Source organism: Humulus lupulus, chromosome 4 (assembly GCF_963169125.1).
Source record: "Humulus lupulus chromosome 4, drHumLupu1.1, whole genome shotgun sequence".
NCBI classification, from domain to species: domain Eukaryota; kingdom Viridiplantae; phylum Streptophyta; class Magnoliopsida; order Rosales; family Cannabaceae; genus Humulus; species Humulus lupulus.
The window spans coordinates 51,385,284-51,400,981 of NC_084796.1; the positions used below are offsets into that span (position 1 = coordinate 51,385,284).

At 36.9% G+C, this 15,698-nt stretch overlaps 1 non-coding gene across 1 annotated transcript; it reads left to right on the forward strand.

Annotated features, from left to right (window-relative positions):
- The first annotated feature begins 1,107 nt into the window (after positions 1–1,107).
- On the forward strand, positions 1,108–1,214 carry LOC133833736 (small nucleolar RNA R71). Its single transcript, XR_009893101.1, has one exon. It is a non-coding gene; the product is annotated as a small nucleolar RNA R71 (small nucleolar RNA).
- Positions 1,215–15,698: the final 14,484 nt, after the last annotated feature.

Consider the following 15,698-nt stretch of genomic DNA (forward strand, 5'->3'; position numbering starts at 1 on the left):
CTTCATAAACTTCACATAGTTGGGCATCTGTTCTAATGCTTCTGCGAACAGTATATTTATATGTAGCTTCTTGAACACCTATTAAAACTTTACAAACTGCTTATCCAAATTATGCTTGCGTAGCCTTTGTGGATATGGAATTCTAACATGATGCTCAATACTTACAGGTGGTACTTCCTCTTACTTCCTAAGGTCTTCAGTAACCTTTTCTTCATTAGACTTTTCTTCTTATATGCCTTGTGTATTTCCCTTCTGACCTTCTTCTTCTGACTGATTCTTGTTTGGCCCTTCATACCTTGTTCCACTCCTCAAAGTAATAGCTTGACACTGTTCTTTAGGATTAACTTCTATAGTGCTATGCAAATTTCATTGAGCTCTATTCGACATTAAAGTAGCCAACTGTCCTATTTGAGTCTCTAAACTCCTTATGGATGCCCTGGTTTCATTCATGAATTGGTTAAGTACATCTGGTTGAGGTTCAGCTGGTTTCATTGGCATTTGTTGTGGTCTATTTTGTGGTTGATAATATCCAGGTGGAGGATGTTGGTGTGCATGTTGCTGTGGATATGGTGGTCTATTTTGGGCAGGTTGATATTGTGGCTGAGGTGGAGGATAAGGTTGTAGAGTATTTTGATTATTAGACCAGGAAAAATTAGGATGATTCTTCCAAGCTGGGGTGTAGGTCATAGAATTGGGATTATTGGGTTGTCTCAGGTAATTCTCTATAGCTTGTACTTCTTCCATGGGCATGCTATTCATATCTAGAGCAGGGCATTGGTTGGGTGGATGGGTTGTACCACACAATTCACACAGGTTTTGAACTTGCATAGCTTGAGATGGGAGTGTAGTCTTTTGAGTTGCTTTGTCAAGGTTGCTACTTGAGCTGTAAGCATTGATATGGCATCCAATTCCATCATTCTAGCCACCTTCTTTGGTTTTCCCCTTTCAGTTGGCCACTGATAATTATTCATCGCCATCTCCTCTAATAACTTTCACACCTCATTAGCACTCTTACTCATAAAAGCACCTCCCATCACAGCATCTATAATTGTTCTAGTTGTTCCATTCAACCCATTGTAAAAATTATGCACCAACATCCACTTTTCTATACCATGATGTGGAAATTTCCTTAACAACTCCTTGAATCGCTCCCAAGAATCATACAGTGACTTTCCTTCCATCTGATAAAAGTTATCGATCTTTCCCCTTAGCTTTGCAGCCTTCGCTGGAGGAAAGAACTTCTAAGCTAACTCATCCCATGTAGTGATAGAATTCTCCTGTAAGGATATCATCCAACTGCCCTATCCCTTAGTGAAAATGGGAATAGCCTCAATCTTATAGCATCATCACTCACCCCATTCATCTTGAACGTTGCACATAACTCCAAAAAATTAGCTATGTGTAAATTGGGGTCCTCCGTTGGCATACCTCCAAACTAAACAGTTGTTTGGACCATTTGGAGAATTGCTGGCTTAATCTCAAAATCGTTCGCTGCAATGGTTGGAGGTTGTAGCGACCCAACTATTCTAGACTCTGGACAATTAAAAACTACTATGCTAATCATAAGAAAACGTACATATGAAAACATCATAACTTTATTATATAAAGAAAAGGTTTGAATACATAAATACTTTACTTAGGATATGGGATCCCATTGTTTTGAAAATAAAGCAAAACATAACTTAAATAAATGGTTACAAAATCAAGTGCGGAAAATAATACATGGAAATCATAATTTAAAGACTTAAAGACTTCATTCTCTAATCGAACGCTTAGTCCATCGATTCCATCCAGCCTCAATACACAACCCCCAAGCTGCCAAGAACCTTTCCGCCGCCATAGCTAATTTCCTGCACATATAAACATAAAGGAATGAGCCTAATGCCCAGCAAGGAAAATCTAACAACATAAATCATATACATAAAATTCATATCATATGCTAAAAACATGTCATAAACATATACCATAAGCTTATCATAAACATATGTCATATATACTATAATGGCCATTATACTACTTGGGGCTTGTTAACTAAGCAAATCATATGCCCATTAGATTTGTGGGGCTTGCTAGCTAAGCAAGTCATATGCCCATAAATTTATTGGGGCTTGTTAGCTATACAAGTCATATGCCCAAGGCTACATACATAATATAACATTTCATAATACAACATATAACATATCATATAACATATAAAATCCTATCCTATTTTCCTTACCAATAAACTGGGATATGAGAACATAATCGGGACTTTGGAACACTCCTAAAAACCATAATAGAAAGGTGAGTATACTAAAGAAAAAGGGATGAAAAGAATGAACGAACTATACCATCGAAAGGAAACTTACCAACAAAAATCTTACGCCCAAGATCTTAGATTCCTAACTAAGAATAAAGAATACAAGTTAGGATTTTGAGTAGAAAAACTATAAGAATAACACAGAAAGGAACTAGAAGAAGGAATACCTCGAATGCTTCTATAACCGAACTACACCTCGAACCGAAATATACTATGAACCTTACTTCCCGAGTGTTTATTAAGCTTATAGGGATAAAGCTTATAACCCTAACCCAAGTGTTTATCACTCAAAAAATAACCTAGCAGCTTGCATACTCTAAACTTAGCTTGATGAATGAATAAATGGTCGGGTACTAGGTCCTATTTATAGAGTTTAAGAATGAAAAGATCTTTATTTAGCTTGAATAAAATAATGGCTTTTTAATTGAAAAATCTTTGAATAATCGTTCAGCAGAGGCTGAAGACTCGGTCAGAAAGATGCTGGACTTATCAAGAGGTTAAAGAATAAATTAAGCTCGGTTTCAAAAGCATTCAAAAATCATGCACATGAGCCAATATATCGCCCCTAGTAAGCGATATATCGCCTGGGCTAATATGCCCGAGGCTCGTCGAGGTGGTCGTGCGAAGTTACGTGTTTTTCGTATCCCCGTATGGCGATATATCGCCCCTTAGTGCTGTGATATATCGGCATACGCTGAAATATTATACACGTAATTGCACATTTTCAGCCTAATTTGAATTAAGTAAACAGCCTTGACTAAGTCCTCCAACGATTTCAAAGTTACTGGCAGACCCTATGATATTCAAATATTACTCTTATTAAATTTATTCCTCAAAATACTTAATTATTCATTAAACATACATATGACAAGTGTCATTTCCTTATTGGGTTTATCTAAACCTTATATTATAATAAATATCACCTTCATAATCAGTCATATTAATTATACCTTAGGTTATAATTAATATTCTTAAACTATAGGTTAAACTTATAAAATCTACAAGTGTTGCTACGAGTGTCCAACTAAATCCTGGTCTGAACCAAAATCCACAGTCATAAAAATACTACAACTATTACTATTGCTACTACTATCTAACTAGCTAAGTAAAGTTCTTGGACTCTACAGAGGTTTAATGCATGAATGCACTCCTGTAACAGTAGGAAGTACATAATCTCTCAAAGTTCTTGGTCCTTGCTCCCTTGGAACCTCTGCAGCCCCTTGACCATTATTAGCACTGTTTCCCAAATTGTCAGCCATGGTAAACTCCAATCTCATCTTTGTTTTCCAGTTCTGTCTACACGTTCTTTCAATTTCTAGATCGATTGGTATAATCTCCTTGTGTCTATTGCTTCGCATCTACCAACAAGTCCTGAAACACAATAGAACCTTTATCCAAATAAATATTAAACAGAAATTAAATAAAATAAAATAACCAATTTAGAACAAATAACAATTAACTGTGATATTGGAATATAAGTCCCCGACAACGGCGCCAAAAACTTCATATGTAAAATATGTACACAAGTATACGTAGTCGTGTTAAGTAGTGAATTCTGGAAGAACAGATATCGTCCCACAGAGACTATCTTCCAAGTACCACTAATTGATTTTCAAATTCTATTTGGTGAATTAAAATTTAAGTGGATAACTAAAAGTAAAAGAAATACTATAAACTATGAACAAAAATTTAAGAACTGTAAACAAAACACTGAATCGACTAATTAAAAATCAATAATAAAAAGCCTAGGAATTAATTTCATCAACTGTTTATTCTTATTAATTTTAATAATCAATTCTAAATCTCTTCTTTCTATTCTAATAGCAGGTTAATATAATTGATTCCTATTCTTTTTCAAGATATAAGATCTCAGTCTATATGCTGGTTTTCTACATTTTTGTGATAAACTTGAACATATAGAAGGCATTAAACAGGGAAAACTAATTACTACACAAGTCATACATGTACTTTCGTCCAATATGCAACCTATGTCTACACAATGATAGCATATTCAATTCTCATCTTTCAAATTTTGAATTAAAACCATTAAATCAAGTAAATATTGATCAAGTATTTACTAGCATTAAACAAACATCATATAGATTAGAAAAGAAAAGAAGTATCAATAGAAAAATCATAATGAAAATAAATAGAAATCCCAGTGACTACATTAATCCCTAGATAAAAGAAATTAGTTCATAAATAACATGATGAAATTAAACTTCAAATAAATGATCATAAAAATCAATCTATTGAATTTAGATGAAACAGAAAAACTAATTACAGCAGCCTCTTCTAATCTAGGGTTTACAAAACTCAGACTCCTCCTAAAATCGCTGACTAATGTTCTTAAATAGCCTTCCAAGGTTCCCAAGTGAAAAGACCATTTTGCCCTTCAAAAAGTGGTTTAAAATCTAGAAAATGCATTTACAGCGCTGTAGCGCTATGTATTGAACATTGTAGCGCTGAAGTCAGAGCCAAAATCCCTTAAAACTTTATTTACTAGCGCTATAGCGCCCTTGATGTAGCGCTGGGGCACTGCTATGCAATTCTTGATAGCGTTGTGGCACTGCCTTTGTAGCGTTGGGGCGCTACTTCCAGAATCGTTCAACTCCTTCATGTCCTTCCTAGCGCTATGGCGCTCCTTTGATAGCGTTGTAGCATTATTGACAGCGTCAAAACTCACACATATCGACCCCGAAAAACACGATTTTCTCCAACTTAACTATATTTTCTTCCACTTTCACTCCTTTTCACTCTTTTCACCAACGTAGCATGGAAAACTTAAAACATGAACAAATGAACATAATTCTGCAATAAAATAACCCTAAACTAACAAAAACCATCCTAAAACTAGACCATAAACGAGCCTAAAAATCGTTTATCACAAGGACCTGCGAGAATGCTTCAACATCTTGAGCAAATATCAGATGAAGTTGAACCCCCTCAAGTGTTCCTTTGGCGTTGGATCAGGAAAATTTTTATGATTCATAGTAATCTCATGAGGAATCGAAGCTAATCCGAAAAAGATTCAAGCACTGATCGAGATGCAGCCTCTTGCCAAGATTAAGGATGTTCAAAGCCTAACTAGGAGGATCGCCAACCTGAGTAGATTCATATCCAAGTCAACAGACAAGTGTGTTCCATTTTTTAATCTACTCAGGGGCAACAAGAAGTTTGAATGGACAAAAGAGTGTGAGCAGGCTTTTCAGGCACTAAAATCCCACATGTCACAACCACCAATCTTGTCCAAACCAGTTGAAAAAGAAACTTTGTTCATCTATTTGGTAGTCACAGAGTATGTTGCTAGTGTTGTTTTAATCAGAGAAGAAGAACACATATAAAAAATAGTGTAATATGTAAGCAAGAGGTTAGTGGGAGCAGAGTTGCGGTATCCACCCATTGAAAAGTTGGCCTATTGCTTGATTCTAGCCTCTAGAAAGTTGCGACCCTACTTTCAAGCCCACCCCATCATGGTACTCACCAACCATCCATTATGGCATGTCTTGCAGAAACCAGAAGTCGCTGGTCGGTTATTAAAATGGGCAGTCGAACTTGGGCAGTTCAACATTTCTTATTCTCCATGAGCAGCTATGAAAGGACAAGCTCTAGCGGACTTTGTCGCAGAATTCACCGGAATCCCAAATAGCGAACCGATCAAAGAAATGGAAAGTCAAAATCAAACTCCTTCCTGGAAGTTGTTTGTAGATGGCTCTTCCAATGAGCACAATGCAGGAGCAGGTTTGATCTTAATCACACCCGAAGGACATTGATTCCATTGTGCAATTAGATTCGACTTTACAGCGTCCAACAATGAAGCCAAGTAGGAAGCCCTGCTCGCAAGATTGAGACTAGCTAAGGACATGGACATAAAGTCACTAGAAATTTATAGTGATTCCCAGCTAGTGGTTAATCAAATTATGGGAGTATATCAGGTTAAGGGTCTCAAGATGGTTGCTTATTTGAATAAAGCAAAGGACTTATTGGCGCAGTTTGAAAAGTACACCCTCCAACAAGTGCCTCGCGATGAAAATTCAAATATTGATGCCTTGGCCAAGTTATCAAGCGCGAAAGATGCCGACGCCTTGAACATAGTACTAGTTGAACGTTTGTCAACACCGAGCATTCAAATGGACGAGTCTTCACTAGTGATCCAAGCGACAGACACATGGATGACACCCATTGTTAAATATCTCGAACAGGGGTTGCTACCAGCGGAAAGAAACAAGGCAAAGACGCTTAAAAGACAGTCGGCTCGATTTATTCTGGTTGATGGAATTTTGTATAGAAGAGGATACTCGATGCCTTTGTTATAATGTGTTTCTAAGGAGAAAGCTAAGGAACTAATGCAAGAGGTCCATGAAGGCTTCTATGGGGATCACGCTGGGGGGCAGCGTTTGTCGAAAAAGATCTTAAGGCACGGGTATTTCTGGTCTACCATGAATGAGGACTCTATGGATTTCGTTCGAAAATGTGACAAGTGTCAAAGATTCTCCAAGATACCACGAGCAGCCCCAAATGAGCTCAAACAGATGCAAAGCTCGTGGCCATTCGCAATATGGGGGATTGATTTGATCGGGTCTTTACCTATAGGAATGGAATGTCAAGTATGCAGTAGTTGATGTTGAATATTTTATAAAGTGGGCCGAAGCTGAGTCACTAGCAACAATAACTACCAAGAAAGTATTGGACTTTGTTATCAAAAATATCGTGTGTCGATATGGGTTGCCAAGGAAAATAGTCTCAGATAATGGCACACAATTTGATAGTGATCTTTTCACTAATTTCTGCGAGAGGCATGGGATTATAAAAGTTTTTCATCGGTAGCTCATCCACAAGCAAATGGACAAGTTAAGCCATTAAAAAAACTCTGAAGGACACACTGAAGAAAAGGCACAAAGAAGCAAAAGGGGCATGGCCAGAACAGTTACAGGAAGTACTTTGGTCGTATAAAACATCCCATCGAACAGCAACAGGCCATACTCCCTTTTCATTAGCCTGTGGGTATGAAGCCATGTTGCCTATTGAGCTCAACCCACCATCACATAGAAGGCTGACATATGATCAAAACACTAATGATCAATTATTGATGGAGTCCTTGGACTTGGTTGATGAAAGATGCGAGCAAACTCAACTTTGAGTAGTAGCTTACTAGCAAAAGGTCTCTCGATATTTTAACTCTAAAGTATGTGAAAGAAAGTTTAACGTGGGAGATTTGGTACTTAGAAGAGTTCTTCTCAACACTCGTGATCAGGCTGCCGGAGTACTCGGACAAAACTGGGAGGGTCCGTATCAGATTGAAGAAATTCTTCAACCAGGCACATATAAACTTGCTCGCTTAAAGGGAAATCTCATTCCTCGCTATTGGAATGGAGAACACCTACACAAGTATTATCAATAAACATTTCTTTTTAAAGAACTGGCTTGTATTAATTTCACTTTTTACAAGTTTATGAATAAGGGCTTGTCAATTATATGACTGGTCGCTTACAAGTGTAAGATCAATTTTTGATCACTCGTATAGACACGATTTTGTCCATTTATTACGAGAAATAAAAGGAACTGCACGCAGCCAGTTATTCTTGCAAATTATTGTATTTATTACAAGTATTTGCTCATTACGTGTGTTGTTTTGCTATTTTATCGATAATTGTAACTTAAGCTCCTCAATCACTAAGGGACATATAAGATACTAAGCAAGCAAAGCATATAACAGGTATATGTAAACACGCGAGCAAAATAAGGGAACGCATACTACGACACTTAGAGTATTTGTCAAAAAAATTAGTTTGAATTTTGTAAAATCAAAACAAAGTGTTATGCTAAGTTTGGTCATTCGAACAAATGTTATAGTATAAGCAAATATTATAATATCATGACGAAATATTTTTACACCGCGAGCAGTTACTGCTCGGATGAAAATTAATAAATTAAAAGAAAAGCTACCTTGAGCAGCAAAATTGTCTCAACATTACGAACCGTATTTCATATGTTCCAGTTACAAATATATAAAAAAAAAATATTTAAATCACTAAGCAGCAAAAGGAGGATCTGGCTGGGATTGCTGGTCGACTGTGGTCCCCGCATCCTCTTCAACACCTTTGACACTAGTCGCAAAGGAGATTTCAGGAGATTCCTGAGCTTTCCTTTCCTCTTCCAGGCGAGCAACACACTTCGCCAGTTTAGCTCACCTCATCTGCTCGGGAAGATAATCGAAGTTCGCTTCTAGGTTGTTCTTCCAGAAGAGGTAAAAGCAATTGAAAGTTGCCCCTCTGAAATTCTCTAGGTTATGAGCATTGGTTTCCTCGAGCAGTTTAACTTGCCCCTCCAGCTCAGTGGTTTCCTTCCGGCTGGCCACTAGGTCATCTTGAAGTTTGGATGCTTCTTTGAAGTTAATCTCCGAAGCCTCCTTAAACTTTTCTTTGACGGCAGTAACTTTGGCCACCGTTTCTTGGCACTTCTTCAGCTCCTCGCTCAGACAGGAAACCTTCTCCTCGCATGCTTTGATCTCCTCGACATGTTTGGCCTCGGTCTCCTCAGCACGACACCAGCTATGGCCTATGGCCTATGGTCAGGATACCCTGCGAACAGAAAAAGGAATGTGAACCAGTCAGGGGCAATTAGAGAAAATGTTTCTCGACTAAAGAAAAAAGAAGAAACACACTTACACTGAGGACTTCAGATAGCCCGCGGCTAATAACCTGGTTGTTCGTTAGCAGAGGGAGATGGGAAAAAGCTTCCTGGCAACGACGGTGCCTAGATAGCCTTTGCAGCTTCTCGTGAGTAATGTTGTAGGTGCTACTCAGTAGGTCGGTGGTCGTGGATCTCCCCGCCTGCTCGAGGGAGGGCTATTGCGAGGAGGAGGAGGAGGTGTCATGGTCCTGGATGGAGTGGGCGCTGGAAGGTCCTCTGTTCGAGCCCTTTTCTTAGAAGGATCACTACTGCTCTCCCCAGGGTGCCTCTTGCCCGCTTTCTTTTTGCTCACAGGAGCTTCGAATTTTGCGTACATATCGAAAGCATCTTCAAAAAGCATGACTGCAGCAAAACAAAAACAAACAATCAGACAAAGTTGTTTGGAGAAATAATATAATAATGGAAAGGGAAATTCTAAGTAATATACCCGAACTACTAATACTGGCCGATTTATTATTTATAGAACTATAGCTACACTCACTCTCTGCCTCGAAGAAGTCCGAATTAAAATTACTGGTCGTAAAATATAAGTTTCCTTCCCTATCGAATAGGTGATAAGGGATGGACAAGTTATCTAAGAGCGAGAGATCTATACTGTTCTCATCAGAGGATTCGAATATAGGGCCAATGTATTCCAGCAGTTTTTGTTTTCCCCTCCCATGGTGGGCAGGGGCAGCGGCAACCCGAGGGTTGCTAGATGGTTCCCGGCTGGTCACTCCCATTGGTCGTCGCCTCGGGGGTTGTGACACATCTTGCTGCTGCTCGGGGATTTCTTGTCCAGTACCATCTCTAGTGGCACTCCTCGCGAAGGATTCGCTCACTTCATAGTGAGGTTCCAAAAGGCCGACCAGCCTTAGATTGCTCTCAGTGACCAGTTCATTGATGCTCTTTTCAATGTTCGTCATGCTGGCCAAGGCTGCAGCCCTCATCTCCATCTCTGGAGTAGAGTCTGGTCGATACCATGGACCTAAACACAACACCAATTTGCTAAGGACAATAAAAGGAAAAAATAACAACAATCATCGACCAGAGATTGAAAAGTATACCTCCTTGTGTGAAGACCAGGTTGTCGGCGACCAGGTCGGTTGTGAGGAAGTACTCCTGGAAGTACCTTCCTATATTGGACTTGTGGGTGACATCGCTCAGAAATGTCCGAGCAGATTCTTGGTGGTAGAAATGGAAAAACCTCGTGTTGTTTTGGTTGGGATTGGACTTGAGATTGAACAGGTAGTTGATCTCATACGGTGTAGGCACAGGCCATTTTTTATGGTTGTAAAGGATATAGAGTGCTGATAGTACTCTATATCCGTTGGGTGTTATATGAAAAGGGCGACCTCGAAATAATTGGCCACTCCTTGGAAAAATTTGTGCGGGCAAGATTGCCCCTGCCTCTATGTGATACCTCAACCAGGCGCTGAAGGCGCCTCCAGGCACGTTTGCCCTTTGGTCAGGTGTAGGTTTGACTAAAGTAATCCCAGGAAGATCGTACTTCTTGGGATACTTTGCCACCATCCTAGCCGATATGACACTGGGAGGCGCGACGTACCAGTCAACTTCTGCTCGAGGGTCATCGCGAGGTTGGGCTTTGGGTTGAATATCTGGTGGTGCAAAATTTATAGGTTGAGGATCATTTGAAGGACCCTCGGTAGGGATTGCTAGTTGGTTAGAAGGATAATGGGCGGTTTTCTTTTCCTTACAAGCTGTGTATTTAACACGACCCATGTGTGGCTAACGGTCTGAAGGACTAGTCGTGGGTTTTGGTGTGAAAGCGAAGGCTCAGGAAAAGGAAATGATGGTTTTTCTTGATCCTCGAATAGTAACGCGAGAAGATCATCATCTATTGGCCTCTCACCTCCCCAAGGATCGTGCATGAGTATCTGAGAAGAGTAAAGGGGAAGGGGGAATCTACGACCAATAAATAGAAGAAGAAATATAAGGATAATGTTTCTCGTGTATAAAAGTTAAGCTTTTATACGACCAACAACATCTTAATATAAACACTACAAACATGCTAGTAGTTTGGAAAAACGGATCAAAAAGTGGAAGTGAAAAGTTTTTTCAAGAAAACTTTTTGACTCCGAAAACAGGTGGAAAAAACCAAGTTTTTCTGAAAACAATAAGATCAAATTTTCATTTCGATTTTGGGCCCTAAATCAGTACTCCTATGTCCCACATTAATTTCTAAACATTGCCTAGTGTTTTTTACTACCTAAAATTTCTATTCTAACATGTTTCTATACATCTTTGTGTGTACCCGATTACTCGAGAAACCTTTTATCAAGAACATTGGAGGCTCAAATCAGAAAATCCATGAAATTTATTCTAGATTGCATAAATAAAAGGAGGTGGGTTCAAAACTTACTTGAATTATGGCTTGCAGAGGAGATGCGAAGGTTGTTGCTCGAAGCTAATCGAACGTGTCTCAGATTACCAAAGTTTTCTGGGTTTTTCTTGATAATTTTCTTCTGAGTTCTTGAGGAGAGAGAAGGATTCGGTAAAAAGTGAAAAGTGGGAAAGGTAGTATATTTATACTAATCGTGGTGTAGTGAAAGAGGTAATGATGGGAGTAAGGTTTCGATGTATGGGAAATCACATCAGCCGTCAAAATATATTTGGGAAACTGTAAAAGTCATGATTGCTTACTTTTTCAAAAAGGCGCTGACAGATGTGACAGGTCAGACGAATCATTGGTCAAGTAAGTTTATTAAATGCTAGTCGCAATAAAATAAACTTGGCGGGAAAATGTTTAGCCAAAAAAGATTCACATGATGACGTGGCAAGACTAGTATGCACTTGAGATGCGCGTGACTATTTAAGTAGTTACGTTCTGGTCGACCATCGACCAGAAGAGAATTCACTTGGCAAAAGGCATATTTCGTAGCCGACCAGAGCTGGTCGTAGTATATCATATATTTTCTAAAGATATTTGATCTTTCATTTATGTAATAATTTTAATTTCCATTATGATTGAGATACGCTTGTATTAAATGTAATCAAGGCCCGTCGGCCCATAAAGAGATCCTTAAGTCTATAAATAAGACTCAAAGAGTTCATGAGAGGCATCTTTTTGGATCTTTGGAGACTGAGAGAGAGAATTATTGTTTTTACGCAAATTCTTTGTAACTATCATTGAGCTTGTGAAACTCGGTAAACCCTAGTTTACTGATCGCAGGTTTTCATTACATTAATAAGAACACTAAGTGGACGTAGGTCATTACCATTACTTGGGGCCGAACCACTATAAATCCTTGGGTCATTTATCTTCTTGACCCTAGTACTCAATCTCCAGTGGTAGGGAACCTCTCTGTTTTCTTACGGCTTCGGTTCCTTCCTCCTGCAATGAGGCGCTGAGGTCTGTAAGCCTAACCAGAAAACGAGAAAAAGGGGCTACTGATTTCATCGTTGGGCTTCTTCTTGTTGTTTGGATCAAGTATTCTCTGCTGGTGGAACTACTAGCAGCTCTCTCAGTTTATTTCTAGGACTGAGAAAGGAGGAATCATCACTGCTTCTGATCAATCGAAAAAAGCCAGATCAGTACGATATCTCTTTGAATCCTAAATAGGGTGATCCCCCCAATTGTACCCTTTGATTGGAAAGGCATTCTTTTTTTGGTGAATTACAGTTGGAATTCATCTCATTTCTGTCATTTTATTTGACTCCATGTCATTGGCCAAATCAAGGGTCAACGATTCCCAACAATCTCCCATTTTCCCTAAAGAAAATTGAGGCATCTCTTTTAATATGTCAATTATATTCTCCTGACTCATTTTGTCTAACAAAGTCTTTGTAACAGTTTTGTAAGAAACTGTTTTGAAGTTATCTTCAAGATTATTACATCAATTATGTAAAATTGTCTTGTATTCAATGATACTTCATTTCATGCGCATTACCCTTTCAAGATTTCTAGTTCTTCTAGAATAGTTGTATCTCCATTGCTTTCGCAATGAGATGCTAGTTGTTTATTCTAGTCTGAAAACCTTTCCAGAATGTCAAAGAACTTAACTAAATTAAATAGCCTATTTAACTGCTCGTAGCTGCTATATATCAGCTTTTGTGGTGAAACATATAAATCCGAAATGTCAAACACAATTCTAGATTAATGTGTTTCCTCCACAGTTATGGAATCTGATTCTGATATCAATCTTGAAGATTTAATATCAGATCATCCATGGGATTTTAGGTTTCTAACTAAATGCACATACATATAATCTTTATTATATTTAAGATACTCGAAACTACGTCCTTATAATTTTTCAATGTCTCAATCCATAATGGATTGATAAATGTTTACTGTTCCCACCATTTAACTAATGTCAATTCGAAAATATAACATTCGATACATTAAACAGTCTATCATTGATTTGTAGGAATACTTTCTCATGTCCTCTTTTCTGGTAAAAGAATAAATGGACATTTATTATTTAGATAATACATCCTCCTTACCGGGAAGGCAAAATGTCTTTCTTGGATTTTGTAAACCAAAGTATTTTAAGCTTCTTATCAATATAAGTTGCTTGAGACAGGGCCTAAGAATTTTTCTTTCAATCTCTATAGAATTGAATGTACAGAACATTCTTTGCTTTTCTAAATCCAATATTTAGAAATGTTTAGCTAACCGTTTCTTTTCTATTGACGATTTATCTACATCATTCCTATTGATTAGAACATTGTCAATATCAAGAATAAGAATCACAACAGAATCTTTCTAGTGGAGATCTTTAAATGATTTTTTCATGTCACCCATCCCAGTAAAGACTACTTAGACATTCATTTAAATCAATCTCATAATCCATGCATAAAGCAGTGGACAAGAGTGTGTAAACAAATTTAAGTTTGGTTACAGTAGAGGACATTTATTCAAGTAATAAATTTTTCTTTCTGTTCATAGCCTTTGGCTATTAACCTAACTTTGAAAAGTCTGTACTTTCCTTTGTTCTCCTTTTCATCTTGAATATCCTATTTCAAACTGAAGTTCAAGGAACTTTAGTTGGATGTTCAAGAATCCATATATCATAGAATTCCAAATTATATTTCTTGATTCATGATGTTTCAACCATTGTTTTTTGTAAAAACTTTTTCATTTCATATACTAGTATGTGAATCAAGCATAGTTAAATTGTGTTACACATAATTTAACTATCTTTACATTGTAATGGAGTAGTTACTAACTAACGCTCCCACTTCAACAATGCTTTACAGAATTTGTGATATTCTTTGGTTTTATCATTGTTAATTATCAGTAACTCGCTTACTTGACTTGCAGTCATTATTTCTAGTACACTTAACTGGAAAATATAGTGATTATAATAATCATGATTCATTAAAGTAGAATTTAAAGAGATACAAACTCTTTTGTAATCTTTTATGATTATTAAACTGCTTCACTAAATGACTTCATGGAAAATTTTCAATTTATTCACATAACTACTTGTGAATCCCAACTTCTAAGTCTTCAATGTTGTACAATCAACCATGTACAGAGTATAACAAGTGTTAAAATTATAGAAATAATAAAGACGATAATGATTGCTCAATATCTATTTAATCTTATCTGATATGATTATACTCCATTTCCAAAATATTAATTTTGCTTAGCATTCTAGTTGTATGTGAGTTGGGTTTGAATTTCAATTTCACATGCAAATTACTTGAATTCCAAATTCGAGTTTAGACTTCCTTTTGATCAGATCAAACATGTCTCTAAGTGACTTTACTTTGAATGTTACATGAAAATTTTCTAGAAATTTTCTTTGCATTTGATCAAAGTTTAAACATATCTAAAATAAATGTCAATCAATATTGACTCACCATTTATTATTTCATTTAGCTTTGAACATTAAAAGGTTCAACATACATCTCTTATGTATTAGCTAAACAATTATGTGATTTTTGAGCCTTTATTAGAGAAAGTCTTTTGGTTAACCTTAATTAATAGACTATATAAATAGGGAGAGAACCATTAAATGGTTGCAATAAAAGACTGTCTTTTGTTTGTCTTATGTGTCTACTTAATTGCAAGTTAATCTCAAAAAATAATTCACATATATGTTTCACTTAATTGGGGCTGGAATAAAATGTCTTATTAAATCTATGATTTGCACAATAATGAATAATTAATAATTCTCATTTATACTCATTGATGAAATAGGTGGAACAAGTATATTTCAAAAAATAACAACTGAATTTATTATTCAAAATAAATACTAAGCTTGTTCGTTCATTAAATAAAGGAAACTAAAAACATAGTTTCTAGAGAAAAAAATCTAGAACTACTTTAGAGAAAAAGAACTTAATACAAAGTTGAAAATGAAAAACTAATTTCCATGAGTTATCTCTTGGTCTACCAATCTGCAATTATTTTCTTGTTTTTATTTCACATTCTTTTCTTTTCTTGAATAATGTGTTCCTGAAAACAAGACAAAAATATGGTGGCATAAAAATTTAAATCAACAATTCAAATATATTAAAAAGAGATGAGCAAATTATATTTACCCTTTCTTCTTACAAACTTCTTAAGTGATCAAAATAATCTATTTTGATCCTCTCCCATATCTCGTATGTAGATCTAAGGTTCACATATCTCAATTTAAGATCGTCTAGCATAGTCTTTAGTATGCAATGACGTGCCAAATAATCAGATTTCATCCAATTTGCATATTTTTTATGACTATCATAATTAGATAAAGTTGATGGCTCATCTGGAGGC